We start from the raw sequence: 12,700 nt of genomic DNA on the forward strand, positions 1-12,700 counted from the left end.
TCCCAGACCAGGGCTTGAACCCGTGTCCCCTGCATTGGCAGGCAGATTTTTTTTTTGAATTTTATTTTATTTATTTTTTTATATAGCAGGTTCTTATTAGTCATCCATTTTATACACATCGGTGTATACATGTCAATCCCAATCTCCCAATTCATCACACAACCACCCCCACCCCCTCCACTTTCCCCCCTTGGTGTCCATATGTTTGTTCTCTACATCTGTGTCTCTATTTCTGTCGGCAGGCAGATTCTTAACCACTGCACCACCAGGGAAGCCCACCTCCTGTACTTTTCAATTGATACAAATATTGAGGTATAAATTTACCTCTGAAACTGCCTTTGCAGTATCCCATGGTTTTTTAACTGAAATACATAAATCTCTAAATTTATTTTTAAATTTTATTTTAATTTCGATTTTTCTTGCTTTGTAAGAAGAGAATATTGCCATAAGCGTTTCTGCATTTTACAATATTTTAGTTTGGGCACCTATTATATGACAAATTTTGTGAGTATAAAATGGGATTTGTAAAACCATAAGATGTAGTCTCCATTTTCAGATTACACAGTTTGAAATACATTGGCCCTCCATATCCACAGATGCCACATCCACAGATACAACCAACCGCAGATCAAAAATACGCAGGGGAAAAAAAAAGAAACAAGAAAGTTCCTAAAAGCAAAATTTGAATTTGCTGCACTCCAACAACTATTTAACACAGCATTTACCTTGTATTAGGTATTGTAAGTAACCTAGAGATAATTTAAAGTGTAAGGGAAAATGTGCATATATTATATGCACGCACTACACCATTTTATATAAGGAACTTGAGCATCTGCAGATTTTGGTGTCCGCAGGGGTCCTGGAATCAATTCCCTGTAGATACTAAGTGACAACAATATATCAATTAGATTTGCTTTATATTTGTTGTTTAGATATTTATTATATTTATTTATTTATTTATCCATCTGCTTGATCTATCAGAGTCTAAGAGGATAAATTACCTCTTTTTTTTAAAAAATTTTTTTCCCCTACTACCACAGATTATGTGGTCAAGTTTCCCACATTTGGGGAAATCACGGGGGTCAGCACACCGTTGTGCAATGGATAAGCCATGCCCTGGGAAAACCACCTTCGTGATCGTGATATCTCCCCTGCCAGGTAAGTATGTAAATTACCTTTTAATACCATGATTTTATTGTTGTTAATGTCTTCTTGCATCTCTTATAATTTCTGTTGTATGAATATTGCTGCTGTGTAATTTGGTTCACTGATTTTCAAAATTCTTATAGCCTCATTGTGAATTGCACCCTTTACCATTATACAATATCTTCCTTGTTTGGCTTAGCGTTTTTTTAAACCTGAATTCAATGTTTTCTCATATGAATGGGCAACCTCAGCTTTCTTTCAATTTGCATTTGCCTGTTACACATTTTCACCTTTTTAACCTTTCTGGGTTAATTTGAGTTTTGCTTTGTGATTCAGTCTGATAGTGTTTTCGTGAGTTAATACCCATTTATACTTATTGATATAAGAGATATATTTGGCTCTTATTTCTGTCATCTAGTTGTATGCTATATTCTCAACTTTACATACATTTTACTTTTAAAGTAAGTAATGGGTTTTTTGTACCAACTTTATTGAAGTATAATTTTCATATGATAAAGTGAATATCTTCAAAATGTACACTTTGATAACTTTTGACATATGTATGGGTATATATGACTATGTATATATGTATACAACCATCACCACAATCTAGATAGTGTACATGTTCATCATGTCCCAAATTTTTCTCAAGCTTTTTGCAGTCTCTCCCTCCCATCCTAGTCCACTTCCCACTCAAACCCCCAGCAAACACAGATCTGCATTCTACCACTATGGATTTGTTTGCATTTTTTAAGATTCTTCTATCAATGGAATCATACAATATATATTCTTTTTTTGTCTGACTTGTATTCACACAGCATAATTTTCAGATTCATCCTTATTGCTGGATGTATAATACTTCATTCCTTTTTATTGCTGAGTAGTAGTGTATTGCATAAATATACCACAATTTGTTGACCCATTCTCCTGTTGATGAACATTTGTGTTATTCCCAGTTCTTAGCTATTACGTATAAACCTGTGATAAACATTCATATACATACTCATATTAATATTGTTTTAAAAATTCTCTGTCTAAATTAAAAGTTATTCTCTTAGATAATACCTAGAAGTGGAATGACAAGATAGGTGCATGTTTAACATCATAAGAAACTTCCAAACTATTTTTCAAAGTAGTTGTACCATTTTATAGTCCTACTATCAGTGCATGAGCATTCTGGTTGTTTCACACCCTAGCCTACACTAGAAATGGTCAGTCTTTCTAACTGTACTTATTCTAATACACATGTAGTGGTATTTAATTATGGTCTGAATTTGCACTTCCCTAATGATATTGAGCTTTTTTGCATGCTTATTTGTCATCCATATTTCCTTTGGTGAAATGTCTGTTTAAGTCTTTTGGGTTGCTTTCTCATTACTGAGTTTTGAGAGTTATTTATATACATTTAACCTTTGATCAACATCAGTTTGAACTGTGTGGGTCCACTTATATGTGGATTTTTTTCCCAATAAACATGTACTAAATTATCTGTGGTTGGTTGAATCCACGAATGTGGAACTGGATATGGAGGGCCGCTGAAAGTTATACATGGATTTTCAACCATATGGAGGGTTGAAAATCCACAAGGTTGTTCAAGGGTCAACTATAGTCTGTGTACAAGCACTTTACAGATATAAGCTTTACACACATTATCTCCCAGTCGATGGCTTGTCTTTTCATTCTCTTAATAGTATCTTTCAAGAAAAATTACGTTCTTACTTTTTGATGAAGTCCAATTTATCAATTTGCTCTTTTATGGATCATGGTTTTGATGTTGTATCTAAGAAGACTTTCTAACTCAAGGTCAAAAATTTTCTTCTATGCTTTTTTTTAAGAAGTATTATAGTTTGGGGTTTCACATTTATGTTTATGATCCATTCTGAGTTAATGTTTGCATGATGCAAGGTATAAATCAAAGTTCAATATTTTTGCAATTGGATATAGATTATCCAGTTGTCCTAGTACCATTTGTTGAAAAGACTATCCTTTCCCACTAAATCGCCTTTACACCTTTGTCAAAAATCAATTGTTCATATATGTATGGCTCTACTTATTGATTCTCTATTCTGTTCCATTGAATTATTTGTTTGCCTTTTCACCAATACCACACTGTTCTGATACCTGCAGCTTTATAATACATTTTGAAATCAGGTAGCGTTAAGTCTCTAATTTTATTATTTTTCAAAGTTGTTTTGGTTATTCAAGGTTCTTTATATTTCCATATTAATTTTAGAAATAGCTTGTCAATTGATACAAAAATGTCCACTGAGGCTGTGATTGAGATTGTGTTGAATCTATAGATTAACTTGGGTAGAACTAACATCTTAACAATATTAGGTCTCTGGTCTCATGAAGAAGATGCATCTCTCCATTTACTTAAGTCTTCTGTTACTTCTCTCAGCAATGTTTTATAGTTTTTAATATACAGGTCTTGCATATCTTTTGTCAGATTTATCCCTGAGTATTTCACATTTTTTAATGCTATTGTAAATATTATTTTCCACAACTTAAATTTCCAATTTTTCATTACTACTAAATAGAAATACAATTGATTTTTAATATTAATCTTGTATCTTGTGACCTTGCTGAACTCATTAGTTCTAGTAGCTTTGTTCTGGATTCCATCAGATTTTCTGTAGACTATAATGTTGTCTAAGAATAAAGAGAATTTTATTTCTTCTTTTCTAATCTGGATTCCCTTTATTTCTTCTTGCCATATTGCACTGGAGAGAAACTCCATTGCAATGTTGATAAAATGTGATGAGAGTTGATATCATTGTTTTGTTCCAGCGTTAGGGGGAAGCATTCATTCTTTTACTATTAAGTAGGATGTTAGCTGTAGGTTTTTCATAGATACCATTTAACAGGTTGAAAAAGTTCCCTTCTATTCCTAGCTTGCTAAGAGTTTTTATCAGAAATGGATATTTCATCTATTGAGATAAACATAATGTGTGTTTTTTTTTTTTTACTTTGCTAATATGATAAATGTCACTGGCTGATTTTTTAACATTAAACCAACTTTTCATTCCTTGGATAAACTCCATTTGGTCATAAGTATTACTATTTTTATATATGTTCAATTCAATTTGCTAAAATTTTGTTTAAATTTTTGCCTCTCTGTTCATGAGGAATATTGGCTGGTTTTTTGTTTTTGTTTTTTTTTTTCTTTGTCCAGTTTTGGTATCATTGTAATTCTGATACCACAGAATTAGTTCTTTTTAATTTTCTGGGAGAGTCTGTGTAGATTGTGTAAAATCTTCCTTAAATGTTTGGTAAGATTCATCCAATGAAGCCAGTTGGGCCTAGAATTAGTTTCCAACTACAAATTCACTTTCTCTGACAGAGGGCAATTCAGGTTTTCTATTTCTTAAATGAGCTTTAGTAGTTTGTATTCTTCAAGGAATTTGTCCATTTCATCTAAGTTTTCAAATTTATTGGCATAGCAATGTTCATAATATTCCCTAGTAATCCTATTAATATCTGAAGTGATGTTGCCTTTCTTATTCTTGATATTGAAAATGTGTCTTATTTTTTTTCCTGATTAGCCCAACTAAAGTTTTATTGATTTATTGACTTCCTTAAAGAACAAGCTTCCATTGTCATTGATTTTCTCCATTGCTTTTCTGTTTTCTAGTCCATATTTTCTGCTCTGACCTTTACCATTTCCTTTCTGCTGCTCATTTTGGGTTTGATTTGCTCTTTTGTTTCTAGCTTCTTAAGGTAGAAGTTGAAGTCATTGATTTGAGATCTTTCTTTTTTACTAATATAAGCATTTAGTGCTATGAATTTTCCTATAGGTACTGCTTTAGCAGCATTCTACAAGTTTTAATATGAAGTATTTTTATTTTCATTAAGTTCCAAATACTTTATAATTTCCTTTGATTTCATCTTTGACCCACAAGTTACTGACAAATGCAAGAGTGCTAATCCTTTTGGAGGGTTCTTTCCCTGGTCTTGGATAACTTCCTCATGTGTGTGCTGACCAAAACCCTGTGCAGCTCTTCAAAGTCCTCTGTCTGTGAGTCTTTCCTCTCAGTACTCTGTCCTGTGAATTCTATCTGCCTTTGTCTCTCTGAACTCTTAGCTTCATCTCCTCAACTCAGGGAGTCTTCTAGGCTCTGCCTGGATTCCTTCCTTATGCCAAAAACTGAAAACTCTCTCAAGATAGTAAACTGGGGCAGTTGTAGGGCTCATCTTATTTGTTTCCTGTCTTTCAGAGATAACTGTTCATTTCCAGATATCAAGAGTCTTGAAAAACATTGTTTGATATATTTTGTCTGGTCTTTTTGGTTGTTTCTGGGTGGGAGAGTAAATTCAGTCCGTCTTATCCATCTTGGCTGGAATCAGAAGGTAGTTAGCCTTTATTTACAATTATTTATGTATTTATGACATTCACTATATAAATGGTTTTTGATTTGTTATTTTTACGTATAGTTTTTCTGCTATTTAGGATGGTTTGTATTTCTGTTCTAGTGGTTACCATGTTAATTATATCTTTATGTAACACCTTTAGTTCTCTCTATTTTTTGGACAGTATCTATTAGTTCGTTACTCTAAGCAATGACACAATTAGTGTGTTTGTCTTCCTCTTCTTCTTCTTAACAAACCAATTTCAGTCAACAACATTATCTTTCTTAGTGTGCATGTTTGCATAGATACTTATGTAATTAAGCTTATATTTCAATTACTTGAATCTTCAGCTTTTTTCCCCTGTTCTTATTGTGTCTTTAGTATAATTTCTTAGTAGGATAGTGGGGAAAATGTTGACTTAAGACAAATTTACCTTGGAAGTCCCAAATGCCTCAGTTTAGGATAGAGAGACATGCATCTGAGCCCTGGCTCTCTTAATTACCAGCTCTATTGTGACCTTGGAGTAGATGCTTAACCTATTAAAGCCTCAATTTCCTAGTCTTTAGGATGGGATAATAAGATCTCTCTTTTAAAACTGTGATGAGACTTAAAAAATATAATACATGTGAAATGCTTAGAAAGCACCTAGAAAACTTTAGACACTGTTATTATTAATACAAGTAAAAATCAACAAGCAAACATCAATATAGTACATACCGCACACCAGGTTCTGGGATCGCTGCCTTACATTCCTTATTTCACTTAATCTTTACAATGAACCTGTGGCAAATTTATCGCCTTCATATTAGAGATGAGGGAGGGAGGCTACAGGAGGTTAAGAATATAACCAAAGTCATCCAGTACAGAAGTGACAATGGTGGGAATTAAAACCCAAATATTCTGATGCCAAGTTCAGAGCTCTCACCACTACCCCACAGTTGCCTTTATTATCCTGAACTCCACCCTGCTAATGAAAGCGCGCGCACACACACACACACACACACACACACACACACACACACACACGTGCGTGTACTCACTTTATTCTGAGAACAAACTTGGCCTTACAGCTCAGTATGTAGACAGGATACACCTGGGAGAATATAATTTGCCTGTTTTTCCAAACACTAGGTTCCGAGTCTGGCTTGCGAACAAGGTACAGATGGAAATCTTCCTGGACTCAGACCAAGAAGAGGAGAAAGGGTGGGAAAGGCTTGCCCCATGGCCTGCAGTAGCACTGAGTAAACCCAACTTAGACTGATACTTGGAGATTAGCTGGAGGAATCATGCCTTTGACTCCCACTGGCTGATCCAGCACTTCACAGAGTTCTTCAGCATCCACGCCCTCTTGCACTTTTCACTGCAGTATCATAGCTGGGGAAATGGAGGCTCAGAAACGTTAATGTCTTGCCCAAGGCAACAGAGCTAATTGGCGATGGGGCCCAGATGTCCTAACCACCTGTCCAGTGCTTTTCTCATGATATATTTCTGGCTTCGTGGAAGGCATTTACCCTCTCATACCCCACAGATGTGTAAGTCAATATGTAACTGGACATGTCCATGTCCTCAGCACTATACTATGAGCTGCAAGAGATAAAAAGACATAAAAGTTGTCCTTGTTCTCAATACTCATTCATTCGTTCATTCACTCATTCATTCATTCTAAGAATTCATTAGATGTCAGGCCCTGTGAGGAGAGCCCAATACTCCTCAAAGGGCTCATTGTGTAATGGAGGAGACAGATTCAGAAGCCGACGGCTCCGATTCAGGGGGAGAAGCTAAAATAAGAACATCTGGGGTGTGCTGAGCATGCTGTTGACAGTACTCTACTTTGCCTGTGGGATCCAGGAAGGCGTCCTTGAAAGGAGCTGAGCCCTGAAGGGTCCATAGGGATCTGACACCTGACACCCACAGAGGCAGAAGTGAGCCTGTGCACTCAGAGGACCACAAGTGCTTTGGCGTGGCTCAGGCGGGGGGAGGTGGGAGCAAAGCTGAGAGCGAGGCAGAGGTCGTGTGGAGTAGTCTCGACTCTCCCCTATAGATGAGGGAAAGACATTCTAAAATGAAAGCAGAAAAGCGGTGAGATGGTCAGATTTTTTTTTAATTGAGGTATAGTTGATTTACAATACATCTATTTCAGGTGTACAACATAGTGATTCACAATTTCTAAAGATTATACTCCATTTATAGTTATTATCAAATATTGGTTATATTCCCTCTGCTGTACAATATATCCTTGTATTTTATTTATTTTGTACATAGCAGTTGGTACCTCTTAATCCCCTACTCCTAACTTGCCCCTCCCCTCTCCCCACTGATAAACACTAGTTTATTCTCTATATCTCTGAGTCTGATTGGATTTGATTAGAAAACTCACTGGCACAGGTCAGAAGAATAGACTGATGGAGTGGGAACAATGAAGAGGTTGGTCAAGGATAGGGCCCACGCTAGGCGGTGGCAGTGCGAATGGGGAGGATTTCTCTGGCTAAGTAACCCCTACTCAGATCTTAAGGCTCAGCACAGACAGCAGCTCAATGGACCTTCAGTCTCATTGGAAGCTCCTCCTCTGGTGCCCTGAAACCCTTCTCCCAGGTCCATAAGCAGAGGCAGAGTTCGGTGGTGGTTAACAGCAATGGCTTTTTAGCTGGCTTTGAAGCTTTTTAAACCATTGCATCCTGCCTCAGTGGCTGCCTAGCTGTGTGACCTCGGGCAAGTTGCTTATTTACTCTGTTATCTAGGTTTCCTTATCTATAAAATAAAGATAATAATAGTACCTATTTCTTTGGGTTATTGTGATGATTAAATGATTAAATACATTTAAAGCACTTAGGACAGCAGTCTTGCAGTGCTAAGGGTGCAATAAAAGTGGGCTTTTATTACCATCACACACATTCACTGTAGGGGAATTGTGTGTCTATGGGTGTATCTGACCAGTCTGGAAGCTCCTTGGGGAAAGGTGTCCTCATGCCCAGCAGAGAGCCTGGGACAGAGCAGGCTGTCAGGGAATATCTGTTGAATGGAATGGAGATGATGGTGAAGGCACATTCAAGAGCTAGTTAGGAGTTAAATCCCGCTTCCCTGAGGGACTGATTAGACATGAGGAAGAGGGTTAGCAAGGAGAATAAAATCATTCCCAGGTTCTAAACAGGGACCAGTGGAGGATGATGGTGCCATGACTGAGACAGGGAGTTTGAGAGAAGGAGTTGGTTCAGAGGGTCAGTGGCTAATCTGTCCAAGATCAAATCTATAGTAACTAGTAAAGCTGAGGTTGGAACCCAGGTCTGTTCATATTCCATAGACAGTTTATGTAACCTGCATGTCTACACCTGGCATAGGACCTAATGCAGCGGGTATTTAGCAATACATAGCAGATGAGCTGGTTAGTGCTTGAATGAATGGATTTGTTTGGTAGATGCCAGGGTATCAGGGTTACTTTTATTTTCATGGTAAACATATGTCTGTAGAGGTAGGGGGAAAGAAAGAAAAAAAGAAAGAGGGAGAGAGAGAGAGAGAGAGGGAGGGAGGGAGGAAGAAAGGAGGGAGGGAGGAAGGAAAGAAAGAAAGGAAAGAAAAGAAAAGAAAAAAGAGAAAGAAAAGAAAGTCACCATGAAAGATTAAAGAAGAAAGAACTAGTCAGCAATATTTCAAGTGAATAAACATGAGGCGCCGTCTTCCTTCTTTTTCCCTTTTTCTGACATATCAGGACATTTTTTATGATCTCCAGCTTCTTAACCTACTCTTGCAAACTGCTAGGAAGGATGACTAAAACTACCCAGCAGGAAGTTTTGCAAAGCCCAAGCCAAAAATCAAAAAAACAAACAAACAAAAAGTGCTATCAAGGACTCTAGGAACATAGGAAAACGCCTGATGGCAAAGGAACCAGTCACACAGGCTTCTCTACGTACAATTCCTATGTCAGTCACCACCTCCTCAGAAACAGGTTTCTCAGGTTAAGCTGCTTTTGGGACTGGCATATAGGTGTTAGGAAAGAATTGTAGGCTGTGTCCCTATTTGCAATTGATAAGCTCTCCTTCAGGGCAAGTTTGGTGAGTAGGGTAGTAATAATTACAATAACTCTGATATAAAATTATATAATAGTTAACTTATAATATTAATATATTAATATTATATAATTATATTAATGCCTATAATTTTTGAATGTTTACTACTTTCAGAAACTGGTGAGTGCTTTCCATACGCTATTTCATTTAAACCTCACCAAATCCTACAAGACACTTACTGTTCTCCCCATTTGAGAGGGGGAAACTAAGCCTCAGAGAGATTAAGTAACCTAAGGCTCAGAGAGGTTAAGTAACTTGACCAAAGTCACTCAGCAAGTAAGTGGGGAATCAGGATCTGAACCCCAGCTTGCCTGATTCCAAAGCTCATGATGCAAACCCTAAACCATGCACCGTTTTTCTCCTCGACTCTGAATTAGGGGCTGTGCATGGTTTAACTGTATCCATGTAACAAACCTCGTTGAGGCAGGGAGCTCACATCTAACTCCAGGTATGACAAGATAAGAGTGTCCCTGCTCAAAGGCTCTTTGTCAGTCCAAAAGAATTAGAGGGGTGTTGTGCAGGGATCAAGAGACATGGATTCAGAGAACTAGGTCCAGATATTGACTTTGCCACTTACTGGCCGTGAGCTTCTGTTGCATCGGTTAAATACTCTGGGCCTCTGTCAGTGTCTTAGTTTTCATGCGCCTTCTCCCCTCCCCCCAACACACAGACTCTTTGGAATAAAAGGGTTTATCTAAATGATCTTTCAAAGCTTTTAGAAAACTGATTTTGTTTTATTTCAACATTTGTATCTTTGCTAATAAAAACTTTTCTAGCTAAAATGTAATACATACTTACTAAAGAAAAAACATACCTGCTCAAGGAAAAGTACAAGAAAAAGTGATACACACTTGTTTAAGAAGGATATAGAAAAGTAGAAAGAAGTCTGATTCTTTTTAGTGCAAATGCGGTCACTATTGAAATTATGAATTTAAAGGACTCACAAAGAGGCTTGATACGTTTTAACATTTAACAACAACAATGAAAAATCATGTGCGGTACTTCTTGTCATTTTCCTAAATATTTCTTGACTTTCCTTTTGAAGACTTCTGCATTTCATATCTACCTTTCAGTGTTTAGGTATAAAGGCACGTTCTTATGAAATCTTTTTTATTGCTTTGATGACTGCAAATAAAGTAAACCCAAACAAAAACTTCTTGGGGAATATTTTTTTTTTCCAAAATAATTCACTCCACAACCTCTTGCTAAGAGCCCACCGTGTCTGGGACTTACACAAGGAGACACACAGAATACAGCCTGGTGCTTGGTGAGGAGGCCCAAAGCCTAGTGGGAGAAAGAGTGTGTGAAGGTAAGTGCCCTGAGAGTGTGTAGGCAGAGCTAGTAATCTGTCACAGAGGAAGGGACAAAGGCTGCGTCTGGAAGAGTGGACTGACATCCAACAGATGGCAGAGCCTTAGAAAAGCAACCACCTAGACAAGCTCTTGTTTGGTTATCTAGTGCTAGCGGGACATACAATTTATCTTCCACACTGGGGTACTTGATAATAAAAGGAGAACTACTGATAATTATTTCAGGACCTTGGGTGAAAACCAGAACTTCCTGGGCAAACAGGATCAGATGACCACCTAACTTCATGCTAACATTTTGTTATTGTGAAGAACAGGACTCTGAATCTCCTTCTTTACACATTGGAACCTGTAATGAAAATGATACGTTCAAAATGCTCCAGGGAAGCCTTCCCCACCCTGGCTAACTTCCTGAACAAGTTACAGAGGTTCCCCTAACAATGCTTTTCAGTCCTGTTGTTGGACTTTAGCATAACACAGTGAATTGTTCCAATTTAGGAGCACATTCTTGAAACATCCTTAAATTAGCTTCGTAGTACTGTAACGCAAGATTTTCCAAACCACATTGATATGCAGCCTTATGAGTTTGTGTTTTACCACAATGCTTTTGGTAATGCTTTTGGTTAGGGCACTCAATGCCCTAACTCTAAATGTTTCCATTTGATGTTCCTTGATTTGTTTATTTATGTGTTTAGTTGCAATTCTAAAAAGGCAGCCAAGATTCTCTCTTTGCAGGGACTATTTGGAAAAGTCTTGGGAATTGAAGAGGAAATACAACATGTTTTAAAATGGGATTGGTGTCATCTAGATGTGACATCTGTTGGCATGGCATGGGCAAAAAGAATAGCATATACAAAGGCATGGAGGAGGGAACAAACATGGAGTATTTAGGGAACCGTATGGGATTCTCTGGCTGGAAATAGGATTGGGTATACGATGGGGGAAGAGGTGAAAAGGGTGAGTTGGGACTAGGTAGTGAAGGGCCTTGAGTGCCACCCCATGGACTTTGGACTTCATCTTGTTGGCAATGATGAGTCTCTATAGCTATTCAAGCAGGAAATTTATTTTTGGTAAAAGGACAAACCGAACAAAGCCAGGCAAAGGCAGTAATCCTGGAGCCAATTTCTCCTTTAAGGGCTTCCCTGGTGGCGCAGTGGATAAGAATCTGCCTGCCAAGGCAGGGGACACGGGTTAGATCCCTGGTCTGGGAAGATCCCACATGCCGCAGAGCAACAAAGCCCGTGCGCCACAACTACTGAGCCTGAGCTCTAGAGCTGCGAGCCACAACTACTGAGCCCACGCGCCTAGAGCCCGTGCTCCGCAACAAGAGAAGCCACCGAAATGAGAAGCCTGTGCACCACGATGAAGGGTAGCAACCGCTCACCGCAACTAGAGAAAGTTCGCATGCAGCGCAGCAACGAAGACCCAACGCAGCCAAAAAAATTAAAAATTAAAAAATAAAATAAAATAGCCCTGCTTCCCCAAGGAACCAAAAAAAAAAAAATTCTCCTTTCAGTTTTGCAGTCCTCACTTGCTCCAAACTTTCCGTTTACATGTTCCCTGAAATACCACCCCCAAGGGAATGTATATCAACTGACTGGTGATTACAGACACAAATTTCTTATTCTTTGCATTCAGCCAATCCCAGTCTAGGCTGTACTGAAATACATCCCTCAGCTCTATCCCCAGGTCAGACTCTATGGATGAGAGGCCTGGGCCAGGCCCAGAAAAGTGAGAACAGGGGCTTCTGTCTTCTGACCACTCTGTAGTAAACTGCTCCTGAAGACTTCCGGGGGGGGGGGGATTTATAATCTCCCTTCCCTTAGCCCTGTACCT

At 38.1% G+C, this 12,700-nt stretch overlaps 1 pseudogene; it reads right to left on the bottom strand.

Moving 5' to 3' along the window:
* Positions 1–986: 986 nt before the first annotated feature.
* Positions 987–1,166, bottom strand: LOC132516584 (U1 spliceosomal RNA; annotated as a pseudogene).
* Positions 1,167–12,700: the final 11,534 nt, after the last annotated feature.

Source organism: Lagenorhynchus albirostris, chromosome 2, assembly GCF_949774975.1.
Source record: "Lagenorhynchus albirostris chromosome 2, mLagAlb1.1, whole genome shotgun sequence".
In the NCBI taxonomy this organism is placed as follows: domain Eukaryota; kingdom Metazoa; phylum Chordata; class Mammalia; order Artiodactyla; family Delphinidae; genus Lagenorhynchus; species Lagenorhynchus albirostris.